Below are 26,589 nucleotides of genomic sequence, written 5' to 3'. Positions count from 1 at the left end.
TCAGTGTTTCTTCTCAGGCCACTCTAGGGCATAGAAACTCGGCCCCGGATTGCTGATGCTCTTTCAGGCTGTACTGACCTCCCCCAGGCTTGGGCTTAACCCTGACCTCTGATCTCTCTCAGACACTATCCTCCACCAATGTTTACCCTGAAGCCAGCTCACTGCTCTCAACCACTTCGTGTTTACCTCTGGCCCAGCTGGGATCTGCTTCCTTGCCTCTGTGTTTTCCTCTCCTTGAGTGTTTTGGCCCCCAGGATTTCACCCTCATAGGTTTGACAGCAAGAGTGTTCATCCCTCAGTTCGGACACTAACTATCAAGGGCCTGGCAAACAGCAGGATCAGTCAACAACTTCATAGCTGACCCAGAAACACAGCTCCTTCTGAGCTTCAGACTCCTGTGCCAAGTGTGCCTTGTTCCAGAAACGATTCTCCAAGGACGAATCCTTGTAATCTCTTTAGTAGTTGGGTTCTCTTGAGTCCCTCTCTCCCATCCTCACAGCATTTACTGCCTCCCAGCCTTCCTCTATGTGACTGAACCTCGATCTGTATGACTGAATCTCAATCACTGATACTTTTATTTCTGCATTAGGCCCCTTAGTCCCATATAAATCAGTTGATACAAATATACATCACAGTATGAAGGTGGATTGTTGGCTTTTCACACCTAGTCAAGGATATGCTTTAGATTCAGCAAGGATATACTTTACACATACTCACACACAAACACACAACAAAAAAACAGTTTTAAAGATTTATTTATTTATTATTGGAGAGAGACAGAGAGAGAGAGAGAGAGCATGAGTTGGGGGAGAGGCACAGGGAAACACTCTTCAAGCAGACTTCCTACTGAGCATGGAGCCCAATGCAGGGCTCCATCTCACCACCCATGAGCTCATGACCTGAGTGGAAACCAAGAGTTGGACGCTCAACTCACTGAGCCACCCAGGTGCCCCCAAAAGAAAATTTTAAATATATGTAAGCATTCTTTCATTTTCATCTTACTATTAATTCCCATGAATGCAATGTGCTGAAAAAAATTATTTATAGATTAATCCTGGATTAAGGGGAGTAAATAAGAAAAGAGAAGAATGTCCTTAATTATATAGTTCTTCATAACTTTGACATTATTTGTCAGATACAAATATTGATCTGAGAAGTAAAATAGCAAGATCAGCCAGAAACATTAACTGATGTCTGCCATCTACAAGATAAATTTTATTATATTCACCCTTTATTAGAAGTGCATGGCCCTTGGGCTTCAATTACTAACATGATATGACTAAGTTTGACAGTTATGTTACTTACATTATCACAAATCTTACTAAAACTCATTAATTTTCTATATGGAAACATAATCCTTGACTCTAAAAGAAAGAAATAAATTTTAATAAGGATGTAAGAAAGACCTTGACTTTTGCAATAGAGTTTACCAAGATATTATTTCCGGATGTTACAGTCAAAATACAGGCAACAGTTTCTAAATCATATTCAGTAATAGCTTATTTAATAACACTACATATTTGTGGAATATGCAGTTAGTAAGACACATTAATTTTAAGTCATACCTTGTTTACAGAGGAAGAAGCATAGTTGCAACAGGATGAAAGTGAACTTTTCAGCATCAGAGTGTGACGTATGGTCTATAATGAAGGTTCAATATTATGTGCTGCCTTGACATCTGTTAAAATCTGGTGGGCCTTGAATAGCCTCACTATAAGTGCCCCTCCCTACACTGCATCCATAGAAAAAGTGCTCTAGCCAAATAGCCCTCTTCATGAAAGGGACCCAGCCCAGTTGTTTCTCCCTGAGTACCAGGTTTTATTTCCCTGTCAGCCCACAAAATTATTCAAATAAGCTAATCACATCCTCCCACAGGAGCAAGGAGACACTCTGCCCTCTTGATACTACAAAGCCCACCTCCCACAGCTCCTAGCTGTTCATTCTGTTCTTGAGTGCAATCCTGTGTGACCCTGTGTGGTACACTGTCCTCCTCCTCGGGCTGTGAGCATATGTAACTAAAAAACTGCTCTCCATCTTATGTATCTAGTAGCAGGTGCCCTGTGTTTGGCCATTCCAATAACCCAGGACAAAAGATCCCTCCACTCACCAAAAGGGTGAAGAAGAGGTGATCAAAACATAGAGCAAACATTTGGCAGTGAGGATGTTCCAAGCCAAGTTTTCTGACCCCACAACCACTGCTATTCCAGTCCCCAGAGCTATCCCAAACACATGATGACAGTCAGCACTTAGGGGGAAATTTCTATGTGCCACATTCTGTGCTGAGCTCTTTATATGATTATATGATTATCTCATTTAAGTCTCACAACTGTCCTGTGACAGGTACCATTATTCCCACCATTTTACAGACAATGAGATTGAAACACAAAGAAGTTGAGTGATCATCTAGAGAGTGCTGGAGCTGAGATCTCATAGCCTGCCACAGCCAAACCCACTGCCAAAGGGACTACTGGCTTCCCAATGGATGAGTTCCCTGGCAAATGGATTTTATAGAAACACTCTGCCACCAGATGAATAGAGTTGAAAAGTATAAGTTTATGAGTACAAAGTTGGGTTTACAAAGGTCGGTCTGATTTGTCACCACCACTGAGTAAACAGTGGTGTCTATTGAGTGTACAAACTGAAGAAAAAACTAGTCTCAAGCATGGTTAAAGAAAAGCAGCACACAATCCAGATATTACTATCCTCCAGAGTCATAATTTTCATTAAATATTTTAAAATAGCTTAGTATATTTTAGATTCTCCCTTTTTTCTACGCTATACTCATTTTCAAACACAGATATAATTATACACAATAACATGTCTAGCTCAAGTTAGCTCTCCTCATATTTCTTGAATCCAGCTTTTATGCATCCATCTATCTGCTAAACATCTCAGTCTAACTTCATTATGTCCATATCTTTCTCCCCAATCTAGACTATGATCTGCTTGTTATTAGTGACCAGGTTTTACTCATTTCTTTTTTATATCACCAAAATCTAGCTCAGTCCCTCAGTGATTTTTGAAAATGAGCTGATAAATGAATATAAAAGTAAATAAGGTCAAGCCAGGAACCATTTATTTCTAAAAAATGTCACGGTGTTAGAAGCTACTTTATTTTTGTCCAAAATTAGTTCTTCATTTAGAGGCTAGATTTTTTTTTCTAAACATTCTGACAGATGTTTGGAACAGAATTTATGGTTTTCACACGAAGTGATAAAGTAGTTCCCTAAAAATAATTTTTTTAAAAACTTGTCATCTTTTGAAAAAAGTGTGATAATTTGGAATTAATATCTGTTATACAATTCATATGTTGTTTATGAACACAGACACACGTACACGCTCACATGCAGTCAACCAACAGAAACTGTTGATGACCAACATTGAAACAGAACTTCTATGAAGCAGCAAGTTCCTCACAGAAAATAGAATGCTCAATAGCCATTCATCAAACATTTCTGCCTTTGTAAAAAATCTCTCTCAAAAGCATTTTTAACTATGAGATGTGGTTTTATAGGAACCACAAATGTCTTACTGTTCTAGTATTAACCACTGTTAGAATATTTTTTCTTCCCTCTTGATTCTCTGCTCAAAAAAAAAAAAATGTTCTTTTATGTACTAGGTTGTGTCCAAAATTCTAGAATCTTCCTTGCAAGAAACTTTTTGAAAAAGCGCAGTCCCATTCTAGGCAATATTTAACCCATTTCTCAAACCTACGGTAGTAAGAATCCCCTAGGGAGGTTATTGAAATGCAGATCCTAGATCCCAGTAAACCTCCCACATACCTCACACCAGACATTGTGATTCAGTAGATCTGGAATGTGCCTAAGGGATCTACATTTTTATCAGGTCCTGTCTAACTCAAGGGTTTTATCAACTATACTTGGAAAAATATTGCTTCAGAAAATGTGAAGTCAGTATGAAGAGCAAACCTAAATTCAAGATTTTTGCAAGACTATTTACAGTGATGTGGAGAAGGATTTCAGGAGAAAGAGGTTGTAGTCAAGAAAATCTGTTACCATAGTCCAGATGAGAGTTTATGCAGGATTGAAGAAGAGTATAAGATGGAAGGAGGATGGTAAAAAAAATATTGAAGAGGTCCAATATTCACAACCTAAGTCAACTTGGTAATTCAATAGTTAGGCAAAGCAGGGTGAAGAGAGTTGGGGTAAGATTGGGAATAGTGAAGGACAAATTAGCTTCCAGAATTCAATCTCTGGAGATGGACTAGCTGGAGTTGCTACTAAGTGAGACAGGTTATTAGTCAAGTTTAAGACCTGTACATACCAGCAGGGATACTGCCAGTTCATAGAATATTTCTGTAAAAATTTGGAAAAGTCACCACATTTTATGTAGAAGTACACCACCAGGCATGGCTTGGTGAGTGGAAAACTCTTTTGGGCAAATTAGAAGGTGATCGATCCAGGCTGTGAGCAAACGTAGCCCTGTGCTAGCCACACCTGGGGAAACATAACAAAGGCTGGATTTAAGCCCCCAACTGTCCCTCAAATAAGGGTCCTCATGTAAAGCATAAAGTGCAGTTGGCTCAGAGATTCAGGAAGTGGCCTTGGGAATGGATGGTTAGAGCAGAAGGGAGGCAAAGTCACTGAATGCGACAACTCTCTGGAACGGTGAGGGAAATTGATGGATGGCTTGCCTACATGCATAATGAATTCTTCTAGGAATACTTTCCAAAAAGGCCCCCTACAGGGACGCCTGGGTGGTGCAGTTGTTAGGCCTCTGCCTTCGGCTCAGGGCGTGGTCCCACCGTTCTTGGATCAAGCCCCACATCAGGCTCCTCGACTAGGAGCCTGCTTCTTCCTCTCCCACTCCCCCTGCTTGTGTTCCCTCTCTCGCTGGCTGTCTCTCTCTGTCAAATAAATAGAAAAAATCTTAAAAAAAAAAAAAAGGCCCCCTGCAAACCTCATGGAAGCCTTCACCACCCTGCCGGAGACTAGGAAAGATATTACTGAAGTGAAGACCCATTTAGGGGAGGGGTCTTTGCTGTAGGATTCAGCATTAACAGCTATCGGTAACTCCCAGTAGACTGCAGGACGGAAGAGGACAGGGGATGGTGTTTCAATCACTGCTCTTTGCCCAGCACCTTGGACAGCACCCAGTACATTTGTTATAATAACTGAAGTCCAGTCTTTAGTGATATTCTTCACCTCATTTGTGAAAACATGATTTGGGGTTCTCTGTTATTGTTCTAAACTTCCCTAATACTGTAAAATAACATGAATAAGACTAACTTTATAAATGACAATTTAGCCTGGAGGGGAGGTGATGGATATTAGGACAGCACTTGTAGTGAGCACTGGGTATTGTTTGTAAGTGATGAATCAATAAATTCTGCACCTGCAAATAATTTTACACTACATGTTAACTAACTGAAACTTAAACTGAAACTTGAAAAAAAAAAAGAAATGACAATTTATTATTCTATTAATCCCATCAAAACTCAACAAATAAAGTAAAACAGGCTTCCTTTGGAGATTTCCTGACTGTAAAACAGGAAAAATTCTATGAGGCATTTTATTGTATCTCTCTTTCTGTTGACCCAAGTTGAAGGTTATTCTATAATAAAGCATTTCTCCAATTTTGGCTAACTCTGGTCCTGTAAGATGTTGCTTTGTATACCTATTCTAGATCTTCTCTCCCTCTTCAATGGTGTCATTTTTTTTTGTCACAGTAATTTAATTTCCTTGTTCTTTTTATAACAGTGCTTAAATTGTTTTTTTTTAAGATTTTTTATTTATTTATAAGACAGAGATAGAGACAGCCAGCGAGAGAGGGAACACAAGCAGGGGGAGTGGGAGAGGAAGAAGCAGGCTCATAGCAGAGGAGCCTGACGTGGGGTTCGATCCCATAACGCCGGGATCACGCCCTGAGCTGAAGGCAGACGCTTAACCGCTGTGCCACCCAGGCGCCCCTGCTTAAATTGTTTTGACTGAAGATGTGCACCAGATGGAAACAGCACAGATGTCAGCACCTGTATGCTAAGCCTATGCCTTAATGTACCATTTGGTTCATTATTTTACAGATATTTTACAGCCATTGCAGGAATTGTAGCTTTTTTATTTTGGAAGAACATCTCAAGAACTACTGTTTTTATTTCTTTTGTAAATTCCTACTAATTGTTAGTGCTTATAACGTTGTGTCTAGGAAACTTCATTAGATACAGCAAAAATACTTGAGAACTAGCACCAATAATTATATGTGTGGGAAGATTGCTCTTAGAATTAAGCTACATTTTCTTAAAAAAAAAAAACCCTTAACTTTCAAAGGTCAAAGTTTCTAGGGAAACGGAGAACAGAAAAGAAGGAATAAATAAGCACCTATTGAGTGTGTACTATACTCTAGAAATTTACAATATTTCTCAAAACATCCTAACAGTAATTCTGGGATGTTGGTATTGTTCACTCCAGTTTACAGATGAGGAGCTTCATAAAAGTGAAGGAACTTGCTGGAGATCATGAATAATGTCATATTCAATACATTTTGTAGATGCTGGTAAAGAGCAGATCAAGGATTCAGTCTCTGGTATGTCAGGCTCTGTCATGTTCCCAGGCATGGACATTTTTGAAGCAATACAATTTTTTCTAAACATCACAATCCATTTTCAGATCATGACATGCCAATGTCATGCGAATATAACACTAAAGACCAGATTTATCTCTAGATTGAATCACTTTTCTGTCTGCTTGACATGAAGAATAACACAATGGCTCCCAAGCATTTGTCTATTTACCAAAAGCCTCTTAAATGAGTTTATAGTAACAAATTGGCATTTGTAGTTAATAATCCAAAAGCAATTTTCGATATCAATCCATAAAAAGCACAAATGGTACTTGTAGCATATTTGCACATATGTTCTATAAAAGATAAAATATACTTATTTTATAAGTATAAGTTTATAAAAGATAAAATATACTTATCTTAGTTAAGCCCTGATGGCAAGTTTATTTTTCTTTATTTATCTTAGTCCCTAGGATATTATCATCCTCCCTCTTTCACTCTGTCTGCTCTTATGATTCAAGTCACATCACCTACTTGGTGGAAGCTTAGATTATGTTGATCATTCAGGGTTCCATATGCTTCTGGGGGCATGGTAACCATATTGCCTGACTTGCAAAGCTCAGAAAACAGATTATTAAGGAAAAGAAATGCCAGGAACTCAAAATACTGAAGACAAAATATGTAAATAAATCCACAGAGAAATGTCGGCTGAAATTACCATGGAAATATGGCCTTAAAAACATATACACAGGGAAGCTTTTATCTCCCCAGGGCCTCTGGCATCACTAATTAGATGTTAGTGTCACAAACAGTAATATTCATAAAAAAATCCTTATCAAGAACATCTAAGTTTTTTAAGTCCATAAGATATATTTTCCACATCAAATAAATACCAGCAATCAATTTTCATTCAAGGTCAAGTGTAGTTGGTATATTACAATTTTCTAGAGTTTTGGTGGCACATGTTAATTGGCTTTTATCTCATGTTGAGAGATATTAATCAGCAATAAAGACAAATAATTGAGAACAAAAATAAGCACCCTGCTATACACACTGACCCAGGTCACAGACTATATAGAGATTCTTAGCGTTATCATGATAATTTATTAAATGTGCTTTATTGAAGAGCAATTTGATCCACTCAGGAAGATTCATTCACTCAATGAGGGGGTTTTTTTGGGCATTTATCTATATACTTTTCTAGGCCCTGGGATACAGCAGAAATAACCCAGAGAACTTCTAGCAATCTTTGCTACCCTCAAAGTACTTATGTGTTGGGATGGAGAGTGGAAGTAGGCAATAAAAAATAAATAAGGAAGGAAGCTCATTACAGATTATGATAAAGGATATAAAGAAAATAAGCAAAGTGATAGGAAGCAACTAAGAGTCAGAGGTGAGTGGATGAAAGGTTAGGTCTATGTAGAAAGACCAGGTAACGCTTACTGAGAAGGTGGCATTTTTCCTAAGTCTTGAACAATAAGAAGAAATGAGGCAAGGGAAGAGCTGAAGAACCATGTACTGAGCAGAGAGAAGTGCAAATGCAAAGAGCCTGAAGCAATGAAGAGCTTTCTATGCTCAAGGAGTGCCAGTGTGCTCAAGGGTTGCAAGCAAGGAGGGTGGTCTATGATGCAGCTAAAGAGGTGGGTGGAGGCAGATCTTCCTTGTGTGACAAGAAAGACTTAGCAATGATAAAGATGAGTAAAAGTTCCTTGTAACTTGGATGATATATAAAATTAATGCTGTCTATCTGGGCCTGCTAGTGAATTCAAAGAAAAAAATAATAATAAAATTTTAGAATTGGAGGGAAACTGTTGGATTATCCATTCTACCCCTTGTTTCATAGAACCATGAAGGACCAGTGGGGAGGAGAGACAGAATTTTGGGTCCCCTGAGGTCTAGTGACATTTTCATGACATCTGCAGGCTTACAATTTTTACCACTTAAGACTCTGATGGCTTCCTACCAGACCCCGTGCATTGCAAACATCTATCAGCTGAAGAAAGCCACTCAAACTTTTCTCAGAAGATGCAAATGAAAAAGAACCAAAGAGTGGTACTGCATGCCCATGAGAGGAATGTCTTGAAGGCCCTCATGAATTACTCTTTCTTAAAGAAACTACAGCTTTGAATAGGATCTACAGAAACAGACAGGAATAAAGACTCAGGAAGTGCGAAAAGAAAGACAGATTTGATGACATTACAGAGAATGGGGAACTCCACAGGTGAAATAGCCTCAAGTAGAAGATACCAACAGCTAAAGTTGAAAAAACATGAAGTTTGCCAGAGAGATAAAATAAACATATAAAACCACACTAAAAAACCTTTAAAATTCAATACTAGCAAATAATCTCCAATTACTGATTGTCAATTGGGTCAGATTCTCTTCCCAATTGCAACCCAATTCCAATTCTTTTTTTTTTAACTGATCAACTTAAACCAATAAACATACTATAGAGAGTAAAACAATATTATAATAACATCAGGACACACGATAGGATGCTTACTTGAGGAATAGACTAAAAAGGGTTACAACAGTCCCTCTCTTTCTGGAGAGGCAGCTTTGATGGGTCTGGTCAAGGTGTTTACCTGTTTAGGGGCAAGAATCTAGACGAAGTAACTTTATAATTAATGCTCTCTATAACAAACAGTATCATTTTGTTCTTCCTGAATGCAAAGCATGATTAACAGGGTCAAAATCCTATAAGAGAGTAGGAAAGCAGATTTAAACTAACTTCATGACAAAATAAGATAAATGCAACATGGAAATTGTGATAGTCAGACACAGCAGTGTTTTTAATGTCACTATCAGTGTGTCAAGCAAACCATGATTTCTATACCCCTGGGATTACATTGGGAAAAACCCAGCCACTTATTTCAATCAAATTGATGAGAACAGACATGATTGAAATAAGCATAGAATGCTTAAGGAAGGTTTTGCTTAACACTCACAGCTTCACATAAAAGAGGCCTCTTACATCTCCTTAAATCACCTATTTGTCTAAATGGCCCTGTTTTGAAATTGGTGAAGAAAGCAAGCAATGAAACACAGAAAACAGAAAGCTTATCCTTCAGGAGGCTTCATTCCAATGTTAGATTTACAAAGTATTAAGCAACAATTCTTTTAATAAAAATAATGCATAGCCCAAATCCTTTTAAAGTATGTTTCTTAAAAATGTACATATAGCACTATTCAATTTATGTGTACACTATGCATAGTCCCCAAATATTGGAATATTTGAAGGTCATGTATTTTAGTTACAGTTAGGTAGATGTTTCTAGTGGGTTGATTGGTGGCCCTCAGAATAATATGTCCACATCCTAACCTCCAGGAACCTACTGTGAGTGTGATCTTATTTTAAAAATAGATCTAAACCCATTGACAAGTATCCTTATAAAAGACACACAGAGGAAGAAGTATGGAAAGAAGAGAAGGCCATGGGAGGATGGAGGCAGAGGCAGGAGTGATGCAGCCAAAAGCCAAGAAACGCCTGGAGCCACAAGAAGCTGGAGAAGGCAAGCATTTCAGAGGGGACACAGCTCTGTGCATGCCTGGATTTTGGACTTCCAGCCTTCAGAACTATGATAGAATAAATTTTGTTGTAAGCCACCACATACCCCCAGGAAATTAATACAGCATTTTTCTGCTATTTTTCTTTCCTTTTAAGATTTTATTTATTTGAGAGAAAGCGAGAGTAAGCATAAGCAAGGGGAGCAGCAGGCAGAGGGAGAAGCAGACTCCCCGCTGAGCAGAGAGCCTGATGTGGGGCTTAATCTCAGGACCCTGGGATCATGACCTGAGCCAAAGGCAGACGCTTAACTTTCTGAACCACCCAGGTGCCCCTCTGCTTTTTTTCTTAATGACTACAAAAGCACTATTACAACATTAAAGAAAGGTTTGACCAGAAGATCAAGACAAATCATTAAACGTTCAATCATCTAACAGGCATTTTAATTTTAGCATACTCCTATTGACTCTTTGCCCATATACTTACATTGCTGTACTCAAACTGAGCACATGATGTTTTATTGTCCTTTCCCACTAAACATAACATCATAAGCATTTTCACTGTGTCTATAATGGTCTTTGAATGTATTTTAATTTCTGTATAAATTCCACTGAATTGATACACTATATATTACTTAAGTATTTTGCAAGTTTTGAAGGTCTGGACTGATTCCTATATTATTCTAATAAATGACATAGAACTGCAGTCAGACACAAGTCCTAGATATTTTTGATGCAAATATTGCATCATTGCAAACATCACTGAATTATGCACAGAGAACCATCAGTCAGTCACCCAACAAGTATTTCTTAAAACTAAGTACAAGGCACTCTTCCAGGTCTTATGTAGTAAACATAAAGAAAGTATATGGGCTTTTGGTTTACATCACAGCCAAAAGGTAAACTGATAAAACATCGTCAACATATTTTATGAACATGATAAACCTAAAAGTCTGATCAGCAAAGAAAGAACTCTTGGCAAACTAGAAATGGAAAGGGATTTCCCAAATTTAATAGAAGGCATCTCTCAAAACTACAGCAAATATCAAGCTTCATCAGTAGAATGTTAGGAGCAATTCCTTTGAAACTGGCAATAAGGAAACAATACCATCTGTCACCACTTCTACTTAACATTGCACCAGAAATCCAAAAAGCACCACAAAATAAGGAAAAGAAAATAGAAGACTGAAAAAAAGAGGAAAAAAACTATCATAATTGCAAACGGTATGACCATCTATACAGAAAATACCCCAAATATCTACAAATCTGTAGAATGAATGAATTTTAACAAGATGGCTGTATTGGACATCCGGGTACAGAACAAGCTCTTACAAGAGCTACAGAAAGCATGGTTATAAAAAGAAAAGACTGATAATTTTGACCACGTTAAAATTAATCATTTCTCATCAAGACATCATAGAGTGATCTCTGCAAACATGAAGTTGATGCTTCCCCATATGTGGCTTGCTGGGCATTAATACTAGAAATGTATAAAGAAGTACGACATGTTGATGAGGAAATAAAAACAACCATTAGAAAAATGGACAAAAAACTGAACAATCTTTCATGGAAATGAAAACTCAAACAGCAAATAAACATGTTAAAAGATACTGAGTAACCAGAGGAATGCCAAGTAAGACTACCATGAAATAACAATTTATTCACATTAGATTGGCCAAAAACAAAACAAAAAAACCCTCAAGGCTTGCAATAGCATGTGTTCATGTTATGGACTAGAATAAGACGAAACCCAATATCCATTGTCAGGAGGATGACTAAATCATACTATGCTTTCTTTGCACTAATAAAATAGTATAGAGCAATGAAAATGAATGAAATATAGTGATGTACATCAGGAAAGACTTGGAAACAACAGTAAGTGGAAAAAAACAAATTGCATAAGATAACACAGAGCATAGTATTATTTTTATAACGTTCAAAATCTAGCAAAACTAAATAATGTATTGCTTGGTATACATGCATAAAGTAACAAATACTTTAAAAACAGCAACAATGAAGGCAAAATTCATGACACTGATAACCCTTGAGAAAATCAGGAGATAGAAGATTTTAGAGAAAAATATAAGCAAGTTCAATAGTTAAGGTAATACCTCTAGTTCTTCAGTTGGATAATGTGTTCACAGATTTTCATATTATTGTTATGCTTCAAAACTTACACATTACAGAAACATTTCATCTATTGCAAATATTACATAGGAAATTTCTTAAAGTAAAAGACTAAACAAAAGAACTGATGAAATTTCCCTGTTCTAAGGGAAGAAGGAAAAATTGCAAATGAACAGAAAATATTACTGCTGAAAATAACTTTAACTATGGACCTCCTGCTTTCAACCCTGGCTGTACATTAGAATCACTTGGAGTGGTAGAGATTTTTTTAAAAGAGCACTGCCTGGATCCCATCTGAGATCCAATAAATCAAAATTTACGGGGCCAGACACCTGTCATCAATTTCTTTGTTTTTGGAGTTTGCCTTCAGCATTTGCCAGATGACTCTTTTTTTATTATCATTATTATTATCGTTAAGTTAGCCCCATATAGTACATCATTAGTTTCTGATGTAGTGTTCCATGATTCATTATTTGCATATAACACCCAGTGCTCATTACAACACGTGCCCTCCTTAATAACCCATTCCCCCCACCTCCCTCCCCTCTGAAACCCCTAGATTGTTTCCCGGAGTCCATAGTCTCTCATGGTTCGTCTCCTCCTCTGATGTCCCCCCCTTCAGTTTTCCCTTCCTTCCCCTAATGTCCTCCGTGCTGTTCCTTACGTTCCACATATGAGTGAAACCATATGATAATTGTCTTTCTCTGCTTGCGAGATGACTCTAACATGCAGCCAGGTCTGATCTAGACCAAACCTCCTACTATCTGTTGAGAAACTGAGGCCAGAGAGAAGTGATTGGCAATCTGAGTGGAAAGCCCAAGTTGGAAACCATCCGCTAACTCACCAAGATAACCATACTGTCAGGAAATTTCACCCAACTTTTACTAAAACTAAGCACAAGTGGTAGAAAGAGTACATTTTAAGATCTCATTCTGAAAATAGTCGCCAGTGCTCTCCTCACACATATTCTCCAGGCGAAAATTACATAAAGCTTCATCATGTTTCCCTCCCTTTCTTGGGTGGGTGGGAGGAACCCTCCCTGCCTTCCAACCCTTGCTCCACTTTGTACTTACTGAAGTGCCGTCAAGCCCTAGAAATCACCCCAAAGAGGTGTCTAACAGCCTCTTCCTGGCGCTCATCAGTCTTTTTGTGCAGCCACTGCCCAGATGACAGAGGCCAGTGAGGGACTGACAAATGTGCAGGGCTGGCTAGAAGGAGCACAGATTAAAAATATAACTTGCAGCATCTTCTTTCCCTGGGCTGTACCCAGAAAGGCTGCATGGCAGTTCAAACGGCGGCCCAATCAGACAGCTGTTAACAATGCCTAAGGCAATTGGGTATGTTAAAGCGTCTGCTTTCTGCTTCACCATGCAGAAAACTGGGGAAGGAGGGGGTGATCTTTTGATTCAATAACCAAAAAGCCTTCTGCCTGCTTCTCCTGCAGTAGGTTCTGATGGGGAGTCAGCCAGTTGCTGCTTGGTAGTTTGGCCCAAAGCACCTTCAGTTCCTCTCTCTAATAGGCTGCAGGATGGTTAGCCCCCACTAACCTGCTGGAGGACTTGGTTTTTTCTCTAAGGGAAGGGATAACCGTGCTGAAATGCACTGGGTCCATACCATCCTTCCATGATTATGGTTGCACACATAACCCCCACTCCCACACTCCCTCTCTAAACACACGACCTCAAGGAGCCACCATTTTTCTCTCACAAACTTAATCCTAAAACCATACACACTACACTGTAATGGGACTGTATGTCTCCCCCAGATCCCAGCAATATTAAGATAAATGTTTCCTGAAGACAAAACATGTCCTTATGCATTTACATCAAGAAGTAAGTATTAGGGAATTTGCAAAGACTTGAAGTGTTAGTAGTAATAAACACTGGCATGTGTGTTAACAATTTCAACTGTCCTGCTCTTGATCATTTATGCAACCTTTACAATATCATAACCAACTTACTTGAATTTAGACTCCCTTCATTTCCCTGGTGGATCCAGACTGTTTTGTCTAAACTCAAAACAGAAAGAGGAAAATGGAAGGACTATCCAACACAGACAAATTCTAAATAATTGATAGTCGACTAAGAGAAAATGCATAAATATGCAAACAAAAAATAGAATTTTTACTCCGTTTTATTATGTCTCTGTTAAAATGAAGAATTATACTGTAGATACTGAATTATACCATGTATTTTAAAATAAAGAAGAAAATTATGGTTTTTTAAAACCTCTAAACATCAGGCTTGCTGGCAAGAGCCTGGATTAATGCTTATGATGTGAGAAGTCCTTTTTTCATTGAACATGTCTACAGCTGGATGGAAAACATGTCCTCTTCAAATACAGTAAAGGCTTACTATAATAGGCATTTATATGCAAGCAGCCATTCTATGATTACTGAGTTCTGAAAATTCTGTTCTTTGTAAGCACCCCATCTTCCATTCAAATAGGGTGGCCCGTGCCAAGAGAGCCCTTTATTTTGGAGTGGGTAATTGGATTCAGCCTGCAAGTGTAGAGGCAGGACCTGAATTTAGTGAATTGTTATGCCTAATAAAGGAGAGAAAAACATAGAATATCTGAGGAAAACAAAAAAGAAGTAGCCAGCAATGTGGGGTGGGCTGGGCTGGGGCTCGTGGGGCGGGGGGTGAAACATTCCCTGTAGGGAATGTTGTGCAACATGTAGGAAATTTTGGAGGTTCTTCGGAGTAAAGTATTGTGCTCTGGGAACTCCCTCTTTGATCTCATACATTTAGAGGTGGGGGGTACTAAAAATGAAATGAGTTTTCGTTGAATTAGCCATAGAAACATAGGAAACTGAGCCCCGCTTGATGGGGTCATAGGCAGAAGAGTCCTCAGAAAGAAAAAAAGAGGGAAGTGGGCAGAAGGGAAAGGGATTACGTTACAAAACACACCGAATCTCAAGACAAGCCTAGCCAACCAAGCTGGATATTGTGAGCCACTCCTCCTCTGTGACTTACATGTAATTGAGTTCTAGAACATTCTGAGTTGTTTGCAACAACCAGAATAATGGGAAGTATGTGTTTTTGTTCTTACATTTTGCAAGAAAGCTCTCACATTATCTCATTCATATCCCCTTCATTTTCATCATTATTAACACCTAGGAAGTGAACCGGTCTTAAAAGAGCCAGTAAGGATTGAGAAGCAGAAAATTAGGAGTTTATCTCAGAAAATAAGCAATAAGCATAGTAAGACTACACCAGCATCACAGTGAACAACTATGATTCGAGTACAGTGTGGATCAATATTTAATTAAACATATTATCCACAGGAAACAAAACATGGAGATATCAGATTTGCAAAAATAAATTTGAACCCTATCATCCTATAATCAAAAGATTGAAAAATACAAATCCTTATATCATTCATTTTTCAATAAGTATTGTTTTTATAACAGCACTCTTGTCTAAGAATATAATCTTGGAGTTATATAAAGTCTTACCATACAGAATTAAGATACCTGTTTTACTTTAGATTTCTTCATAAAAATATTTTTAAATATTGCTATTAATCTATGTTATGACAACTATCTTCCTGATACAACAGTAAAATGCAAATGGTAATCATTCACAGCTTAGTTTACCAAGTTATTCTTTAAAGCCGTGTTTCCTAAGGGATGGTTCTTAGACTCCTCACATCAGAGTTATGCAGGGCACTCAGGCCTGGGTCTCATCCCCAGCATTCTGATATAATGCATTTGGGGTGCACCCTGGGGATGGGGAATTTTTAGAACTTCCTGGGCAATTCTGATGTGCATTCAAGATTGAGAACCACTACTCTAGACCCACTAGAGAATTTCTGGACATGGGTCGTAGAACTTACCAGGCCTTCTCAGCTCCTCCAAGTGATGTGTAAACATAATAAATTATAAGAATATAAAAAATGTCTGTGATTTATGTGTACCTGAAAAGGATACATAAAGTTGTCATAAAGGATACATAAAGTTTGTCATAAAGTTGACAAAATCCAGTATCCTTCTAACATTAGTCTCCCCCCACAGAAAAGGAGAACGAATTCAATGGTAGATATGATCATGTTAAATATCTCTTTAGACTGCCTTAGTGTTATCAAAGGTTGTCTTTGTAATTTATCTCATTTAATATGACCACAACTCTGTGAGGTAGTCTTATGACAATCAATTTAAATTTAATGCAAATTTAGATTCAGGGCTTTTGACTCACCCAAGATGAAATTAGCTACTTAAGTCATGAAATCAGAACACAAGAATCCCAAATTTCTTCCTGAAATATCTGCTTTTTCTTCTGTATACACAATGACCATATTTCTTAGAAGGAAATCATAGTTCCTAGCCTGATAAATGCACGAGACTTGAAAATACTCACATTTCATATTCATGGCCTCTCCATCTTCCTCATTAGACAGTTTAAAATAATGGTTTCAGAAACAATAACATCTACCTGGTGCATAGTACATGTCACAGTGGACAGTGTTTTCACAAGGAAGACCCATACAATATAAACCGAATGATATAACAGGCACAATTTATTTATAGAACATTCATTTTGATCCATGATTCCCAGTGCCCAGCACAGAGCAGAAAAAGAGAGATGGTGCAATCGATACTTCTTAAATAAAGGAATGATGTGTGTCACCTCTGGGTCAAGTTTCTTTCCTTTAAACTTTCTAATTTCAAAATAACTCTAGATTCACAGGAAGTTGCCAGGAAAAGTGTACAGGAAGGGTCCATGCCCCCTTCACCCAGCCTTTCCTACTGGTAACATCCTGTGTAACTCTAATGTAATATTAAAAGCAGGAAATTGACGTTGGTATAATCCATAGAGTGCATTCATATTTTACAAGCACTCGTGTGTGTGTGTGTGTGTGTGTGTGTGTGTGTGTGTCTTTCTATGGAACTTCGTCCTATAGGTAGCTTCATGCAGTGGTAATGGTACCGCCCCAATCAAGTCACCCACGCTGTTCTGTCACCAACGCTGCAGCCTTATAGTCACAACTTCCCTCTCAACCTTAACCCCTGCCAACCACTAATCTATTTGCCACATCTACAATTCTGCTGTTTCAAGAATGTCGTGTAAGTGGAATCATACAGTATGTAATCTTCTGGGATCAGCTTTTTTCACTCAGCACAATGCCTTTGAGATTCATCAAATGTGTTGCATATATCAATAGTTTATTGCTTTTTATTGCTGAGTAGTATCCCATAGTACAGATATATCACTGTTTGTTTAACAATTAACCCACTGAAGGACATGTGGGTTGGTTCCAAGTTTGGGCTATTATGAGTAATAAAGCCGCTATGAACATTCACGAGCAAGTTTTTGAATGCACATGCGTTTTCATTTCGCTGGCATAAATGCCCATGAGCTAAGCATTTTAATAAGCGGGTGACCCTCCTCCAGTCTCCCTCCCTGACACAGTGAGACGCAGATGACAGCAGGGCGCTCGGACTAACAGTCACAAAATGGAAGGAGCCTGGTTTCCGAATCACCGGGCGCAGGACAGCCTCCTGTGGCTCAGGAATAGCCACCATGGCTGGTAGGCAGCCAGAAATAAACTTTCATTGTGCCTGGGTCTTACAGAAGTTTAGCCTACTTTGTCTAAACAACTAACAATCTAAATGAAGTCCAACGAATACAATACATTCTAACCCAAGGATGAAATAGATTTTTTTTGTAAATTACATTCAAAAAACAATATTTGAAAATTGTAACTATTTTGTTAGTTTATAAAACATTATTTACTATATTTACTTATTTATAAAATAAAATCACCATCCTGCATTACCACAGCTCTACTATGGGTTGGGCAGGTAATTCCCCACCTTAAGTGATTCCCCAAACAGGATGGCTTGATATTTGTGCCTTCCTCGAATATGATTCTCCCACCAGACTGCCTCTGCAACTGCCCTCCGGGTTCCCAGCACAGTGGGTCCCAGACTTCAGATGCACCCAGGTTCACCTGAAAGGTTGTTACAACCAGACTGCAGGGCCCCACCCCCAGAGTTGCTGGTCCATTTGCATTTTTAACGAGTTTCCCCAGGGTGATACCAAAGCCCTTGGTCTAGGAGACACATGTTGAGAACCACTGACCTAGAAAATCAGGAAAATAAACTTTCAATGTTTTCAAACCCAAGCGGCAAGACCCTGAAAGCCTACATACATGAGTGTGTCTCTAATGAGCAAGGAAGCTGCATTAGCTAGCCAGACTTAACAGCGCCTACTTTGGCTTCGAGGAACTGGGTTTTGCTCTCATTGTCTGTTATCGTTTGTTATGTTTTCCACTTGCTTCCAGCTTCTCATGGAATCTTGTCAGTCAGACTTAAAGGTTACCGCCTCAAACCTCTTCGCAAGGCAAGAAACTCTACGTCCCAAAGAAGCAAGCAGCCCGCTCTGTTCAACACTTCCAGGGAGGGGTAATTCAGCCTTGTGTTGTTTTCAGAGAGTTGACACCATCCGATGGGAAAAGGCTAGTTCGGTGCTACTTTAAAATGATGTGAATTATGACCCAAACTCAGACCTGGGAGAATGAAACCATCTTAGTGTCCCCCAACAGCTTTTTGAAAGGAATCTTTAGAATCTTCTTACTTTTTTTCTATTACATGTTATTCGGAATAAGAGAAAATAAAGTCATTTAAAAAGAGTCAAAACATTTTTTTAGTAGGATCAGCAGAGCCTTGTGATAAAGTGAGGCACAGGAGACTGGGCTGGAATCATTGTCTTCCACTGATGAGTCATTATGTAATTACTCTTAGCCCCAACTTCCTCACTTGCAATATGGGAATAAAAGTGTGTCCCTTACTACTCACAGGTGTACCACATCAAATATTGTATATCAAAGCACTTTCCAAACTAGGATAATCAACTCATTAGCTATTAATAGCCTAATTATTCATACTATCACTTTTATTTAAGGAATATATATTCTTACAGTGTTTCCAATAATACTTTCATCTCTGAGTCAAACACCCATAAATTTCTGGTATATTAATCCTCTTTTGCCTCCTCTTGCATTTCTTTTAAAGATTTTATTTCTTTAATTGAGAGAGAAACAGAGATAGCAACAGAGAGCATGACCGAGCAGTAACTGGAAGAGAGGGAGAAGCGAGCACCCCACTGAACACGGAGCCTGAGACATGGGGCTCCATCCCAGGACCCTGGGATCATGACCTGAGCCAAAGGCAGACAATTAATCGACTGAGCCACTCAGGCAGCCCTCCTCTTGGATTTTTTTAATGCAACATCATTAATCAGAGATGTCTGTCTCCTGAGAATTTCAAAATAACCATAATGTTCCCTACCTCTCTTAACCTCTCACAGCTGTTCCTAATGATGGCTACCCCAAAAGTAAGCCAGCCTTGGTATGAACAGAAGCCTAGCCTGACAGGATACTAGCAGCTCTCTTTCTGATAGAGGGTGACTGAAATATTTTCAGTGCCCTCCCTTACCTCTTCCTGCCTATATTAATATCAGATTTGCCTTGCTTCTCTGCGCCTTTCCCACAACCCGCTTGAAGGTCTAACCCTTCCCAAAGCCCTAAAGAGATCTAACATTAATCCCATTTGCCCTGCACCCCAAAAAAGGAGCACTGGGACACCCCCACATCAGGCCTCTTGCTCAGCAGGAAATCTGCTTCTCTCTCTCTCCTTCTGCCCCTCCCCACTACACAATCTCTCTCTCTCAAATGGATAATTTTAATAATTATCTTAATAATCTTAATAAATCTTAATAAAATCTTAATAAAAAAAGGAGCACTGAGGAAGGCATTTTCCCCTCCTCCCTATTTCTGTCAATAAGTCCTACAAAATACCCAAAGGATGCCCACCTTTTTGGTCCAGACCCTTAGGTACGGACTTTGGTTCCCTCCCTGCAGAGCAGAATGGAATGTCTTTTTAACCTCCCCAGGAGGGTTCCTCACTGCTTCTCGGATTGCACCAGCACCCTATCCTTCAACAATGGGTGTAGCTCCCACTCTCCCCACCTCTGCTTAGGAGAAGCTCTGCGCTGGCCAAGCATACGGTTCACTTCATCTCTGCCCCACCTTGCCGAAGTGTGTCCTCACTTTCTATCTGGATGACCTAGGCTAAGTCACTTCCCAGACTTGCCCTTTGACCCTCAGCCTAGCCAGTGGTGGGATGGGGTGGCTCTAGTATGCCACTGTTCCTGCACCCCATCCCCCTCCTGCTTTACTGCTAGCTTCTCCTCTGCCAGTCTTCCCTTGGCCCGGGTTGGAAGGGCTACCCACCCCTGCTGGAGACTAATACTCGATAGGCTGTTTTGCAACTGGTTATCTTTGGGGCTACTAATTCACTTTCGGCTGCTCTGCTTTATTAGGCCAATCTCCTATAATTTTTCAGTGCTTTCAGCATGTTCAGACCAATGACATGAATAAGTCCACAATCTGTGTGAATTTCCCCTTCTCCTCTCCACAGCACCTTGACCTCTAGTGACCACTCCTGACAACCCATGTTGTCAAGGAAAGCACCTGTCAATTTCAATCACTGAAGCCTTGTTAGAGCCAGATTGCAGGGTCCCACTCCCAGAGTTGGTGATTCATTTGCATTTCCAACAAGTTTCCCAGGTGCTGTTCTGGGCAACCAGTTAATTGAGAACCAGTAAATGGTTAAAAGAAAAACTAATGAGGAACCAAGGTTTTCTAGAAGCATATTTGCCTATTTCACTAGGTGGATTTCCACATTCCTACACAGAAATCCAATCCAAAAATTTTAAGGGTAAACGTGCTTATGATAAACTGTTTAATACTCTGACTGCCAGTCAATTCTAGAGCACAAATAATCCCATCAAACGCACAGGCAGTTTCAAGAGGAAAAAAGTGACCATGGATAAAGCTGCCTCAGAAGTACATTCATTCACGTTAGCAATCATAATTTGTTTCTAGTAAAAATTAGAGCCCCACTCATCTTGCCTAGTTAGTTCCCTCCCAAGTGCACTTTCTCAAACGTTATAACTTGACCCTGAAGGCAAGGATGAAGTCAGCACCAGGGACATCAGAAAGAGTGCAAGGCATTAATCCATACTTAATGTCTTTCTTCTCATTTTGCAAAATTCCAAAGCTAGAGAATATTAAAGTGAATACCAGTGTGCCCTTCCCCTAGATTCATCAATTATTATTTGCCGCATTTGCTTTCTCTCTCTCCATATATTTTTTCCTTTCAATTGCATCTTCTGAGAATAAAAATATTTTCCTAAATAACTACAAAACCATTATTGCACTTAAGAAGACCAACATTACTTTGATTTATGATCTGTGAGATAGTCTACATTCAAATTATTCCAGTTCCTCCGAAGCCCCAAAATGTCTTTTATAGTTATCTCTCCTTTTCATTTTTAATCCAGTGTCAAAATTTCATGCACTGCATTTAGTTCTTTGGTTTCTCTAAATCATTTGGGGTTTTTTTAAAGATTTTATTTATTTATTTGAGAGACAGAGACAGGATAAGCAGGAGGGGCAGAGGGAGAGGGAGAGAGAGAATACCAAGCAGACTCCACACTGAGCATGGAGCCCAACATGGGGCTTGATCCCAGGACCCTGAGATCATGACCTGACCCGAAACCAACAGTTGGGCACTTAACCAACTGTACCACTCAGGTGCCCCTAAATCTTTTTAATTTAAATATGCCTTCTGTTCTTTGTGTGTTTCATGTTATTATTATTATTTTTTTAAATCCAGGCCAGTTGTATGTCACAATATCCCATTTTCTGGATTTGTCTGATTGTTTCCCCATGATCAGATTCAGTTTAACATATTTGGCAAGAATATTACCTAGGTGATATTACATCAAATCTGGAGACATGTAATATCAGATTGTTCTACTACTGGTGGTACTAAGTTTGATCACATGGATAAGGTGACCTGTCCTGTACAGGTACAAAATTTTTCACTTTATACGAATGTAAGTAATCTACAAGGAGATACTTTGAGACCATGTGAATACCCTATTCCCAGCCACCTTTCTCCAAAAGGATTAGTATTAACTGATGATACTTGATGGATTGATTATTGAATTGAGGGTTGCAAATCTGTGATTTTCTTATTTAATCTCTTCTTCCATAATTATTAGCATTCTTTTAATAAAAGGATCTTCTAATAAAGGGATTCTTCTAAAAAGGGATTTGTCTATACACATATAGGAATATATATACAAATGTACATATATACTACTACAGACTCATGCTTTTATTTTTTATTTAATGTGTTACAATCCAATATCATATTTATTATTTTTTGATGTTCGCATTGTCCAAATTTAGCCAATTATATGTGCTTCATGCCAATTCCTAAAGGCGGACATATTCTCACTTTCATTAGTGTCTTGTGGAGTTGCTTAAATTTTTCGTTGAACTCTCACTTTAAATGGATTTTGATATTTTTCTATGAGAAACAATTTACGTAGCTTAGGTAGGTGGGTAAGTTAGTGATCATTTGAAAATAGCTTAAATCACAATAGTCCGGGCGAGTATACCTGGAAATGCGGGCATACAATATGATAGTGTGTTTGAAAACAAGTAGTTCTTTAATTCCATTTTAGTAGGGTTTATTTCAGGTTCCTTTAAATAAAACTTCTAACACTAATAGCAAAGTAGTATTAAAAATTGAAAATTACCCAGAATCTCACCACCTCTAAATTACCTTGTCCATTTTAAGTCACCTCTATGGATTTTACATTGTTGTGAGAATAATACATACTATTATTTGTTGTTTTCACCTAATAAATAGTAACATTTAATTTTTCAGAGGAACCAGACATAAAATTCAGTGATATATGGAGTTTCAGAGCATGTATCATAAAACCAAACCCTACCACAGCCTACATTTTTTAAATTATTAATTAATATTTATTATAAAAGCAATTCAGACACATGACAAAAAGAAAATGAAAAAGTCTAAGAAGAGATATATTGAAATCACATTTTCCTTCTACTCAAGACTGTCTCTCCCTCTTCAAAACCATCTACCTTTACAGCTTCTTGAGAAAGGAATTCCAGAAATTTCAAATTCATAAACATCAATGTGGCTAAATCCTTTGTTGTTGTTGCTAAAGAAAGCGGACACATGAAAAAATGTTCAACATCATTAGCCATCAGGTAAATTCAAATCAAAACCACACTGAGATACCACCTTACGCCAGTAAGAATGGCAAAAATGGACAAGGCAAGAAACAACAAATATTGGAGAGGATGTGGAGAAAGGGGAACCCTCTTATGCTGTTGGTGGGAATGCAAGCTGGTACAGCCACTTTGGAAAACAGTGTGGAGGTTCCTCAAAAAGTTAAAGATAGAGCTACCCTATGACCCAGCAATTGCACTACTGGGTATTTACCCCAAAGATACAGACGTAAGTGAAGAGAAGGGCCATATGCACCCCAATGTTCATAGCAGCATTGTCCACAGTAGCTAAATTGTGGAAGGAGCCGAGATGCCCTTCCACAGACGAATGGATAAGGAAGTTGTGGTCCATATATACAATGGAATATTACTCAGCCATCAGAAAGAACGATTACCCAACATTTGCAGCAACATGGACGGGACTGGAGGAGATTATGCTAAGTGAAATTAGTCAAGCAGAGAAGGACAATTATCATATGGTTTCACTCATTTATGGAACATAAGAAATAATAGGGAGATCAGTAGGAGAAGGAAGGGAAGAATGAAGGGGGGTAAACAGAAGGGGGAATGAACCACGAGAGACTATGGACTCTGGGAAACAAACTGAGGGCTTCAGAGGGGAGGGGGAAGGGGGATTGGGATAGGCTGGTGATGGGTATTAAGGAGGGCACGTATTGCATGGAGCACTGGATGTTATACGCAAACAATGAATCATGGAACACTACATCAAAAACTAAGGGTGTGCTGTATAGGGATTAACATAACATAATAAAAAAATTTTTTAAATAAAAATTAAATTAAATTTTTTAAAAAAAGCAGAATTTCTAACAGCCAGTGTTCTGAATTTAACTGGTTCCCCAAATGGAATCTGAGGAAATTTCACTTCCCATCAGCACACCCCCCGGTAGCTAACCCTCTTTAATGGATACATGCCTAGTTTTTCACCATAATTTATTTAACCAGTTTTCATTTCTTTCTTTGGCTGTTTTTTACCATTTCTGGCCATGGTGCAATAAACATAAGTGTGCATGGACACAGATGGGAGTACCCATTTAGAATAAATATCTAGGGGTGCCTGGGTGGCTCAGTCATTAAACGTCTGCCTTCGGCTCAGGACGTGATCCCAGGGTCCTTGGATCAAGCCCCACATCAGGCTCCCTGTTCCGCTGGGAGCTTGCTTCTTCCTCTCCCACTCCCCCTGCTTGTGTTCCCTCTCTCGCTGGCTGTCTCTCTGTCAAGTAAATAAATAAAATCTTTTTAAAAAAAGAATAAATATCTAATAAAAATACTAGGTCAAATATCAGAGTGGATTTTAATCTGAGAGATATTGTCAGTTACCTCTTCCCCTACATCCTTAGTGATACTATAAAGTAGCAAAATTTCAATCTCTGCCATATCCCAATGTGATAAGTGAAAATTAAGTTTAATTTCTTTCAATAGGAGGATGAGCATTTTTCTTATTTATGAATACTTCATATTTTTGTCAATCACCATCTTTGTGATTTTTCATTGAATTATGTCTTTCCTTTATGATTTTGTAAGAACTCTTTTTAAAGAGGAAATTAGAGTTTTATCAGTTGCATAAGTGAAGGCATATCTTTTCCCCTAGTCTGTTGTTTATCTTTTGATTGCTTATAGCATGTTTTGCATACGTAGTCAAAATAATCACTGTCTAGCAAGACAGTGATTTACTGATTAAGAGAGTTTTCCTGGGGCACCTGGCTGGTTCAGGCAGTAGAGCATGTGGCTCTTGATTTCAGGGTCTCGAGTTCAAGGCCCATGTTGGGCATGAAGCTTACTTAAAAAAGGAAAGAGAGAATTTCCCTACTGGTTATTAAAAATTTTGGTAACATTTCGAAGATTTATTTATTTATTTTAGAGGGGGAGGAGCAGAGAGAGAAAATCCTAAGCAGGCTCCATACCCAGCACAGAGCCTGAAGTGGGGCTCGATCTCATAACCCTGAGACCACGACCTGAGCTGAAATCAAGCTTAACCAACTGAACCACCCAGGTGACCCTCATATTTTTATATTACAGTACTTTATCCATGGAAGTTTAACATAAAGAATGATTATAGCAACTTTGTTTTCCCAAATGCCCAGCCAATTTAATACCATTTATTAAATTCCCTGCACTACTTTGAAATGTCACCCACATTTCATACGAAATTCTCACGTGGATTTGATGTATGTCTCTATTTGGTTCCATTTATTTCTGTCTCTGTTTCTATCCCAGAACTATTTTTATTATGGTAGATTTAAATATGTACTGGGTCTAGGAGGTACACCTGCCTTTTCCACTTAGACTTAAGGACTTGAGCCCTAGAGCCAAACTTGCCTGGGTTCAAATCCTGCCTCTGCCACTTACTGTGAGACCTTGGCAAGTTACATAGATCTCTCTGTGCCTCCCTTTCCTAATTTGTAATAGGGATAATAATAATAAAAACTACTCTGTAGGGATATGAGGAGACATAACTGATATAATTTATACAGAATGGCTATAATTGTGCCTGGTAAAGAGTAATTTTTAAATAAATGTTAAACTTTTTCTTTCCAAAAGATTTCCTGGCTATTCTCGGACTTTCATTTCTTTCTATGACCATCAGGACTGATTTGCCTACATTCAAAGCTTCTGTAGGTAACCAGCCTCAAAGATGGTCCCTGGTGATCCATGACTCCTAGAATTCATGCCCTTAGATAATCTCACTTTAAATAGTATTGTTCTGTGCGCCCAATAGGATTCTGCAGAAGTAACAGTGTGTGACATTCAAAACTAGGTCATAAAAGACATTGCCTCTTCCACATTACCCTCTCTCTTGGATCACTCACTCTGGGAGAAGTGACTGTCATGTTGTGAAAACATGTAAGCAGCCTCTGGAGAGACTCACATGGGAGGAACTGAGGCTTCTTGCCAACAACCATGGTCATGAAAACTAATCATCTTAGCGAATCTTCCAGCCCAAGTCATGCCCACACATGACTGCTGTCTTGCCAACAACTTCATAAGAGACTCCAACTCAAAACCACCCACCTAAACTGTCCCCAAATTCCTGACACACAGAAACTGTGTGAATTAATAAACACTTATTGTTGTTCTCAGTCAGTAAATTTGGGGTTATTTGTTATGCTGCAATATATAACTAATACATCTTCTTATTGGCAATTTTATTGGGAAAGCACTGAATTTATAGACTCATTTATAGAGAGCTGACCTCTTCACAATATTGAACATTCTTATGCAAGTAGAACTTCTGTCTTTCCAATGAGTCAAGATTTTAAGAAAGAAAGAAAGAAAGAAAGAAAGAAAGAAAGAAAGAAAGAAAGA

General features: G+C 38.6%; 1 protein-coding gene across 1 annotated transcript in view; it reads right to left on the bottom strand.

Annotated features, from left to right (window-relative positions):
- HS6ST3 (heparan sulfate 6-O-sulfotransferase 3) overlaps positions 1 to 26,589 on the bottom strand; it is a 666,511-nt gene that overhangs the window by 394,981 nt on the left and 244,941 nt on the right. The window lies entirely within an intron of this gene.

This window comes from Ailuropoda melanoleuca, chromosome 7 (assembly GCF_002007445.2).
Source record: "Ailuropoda melanoleuca isolate Jingjing chromosome 7, ASM200744v2, whole genome shotgun sequence".
Lineage (NCBI taxonomy): Eukaryota > Metazoa > Chordata > Mammalia > Carnivora > Ursidae > Ailuropoda > Ailuropoda melanoleuca.
The sequence above is the reverse complement of the archived record's forward strand: the minus strand, read 5'-3'. Positions and strand labels throughout refer to the sequence as shown.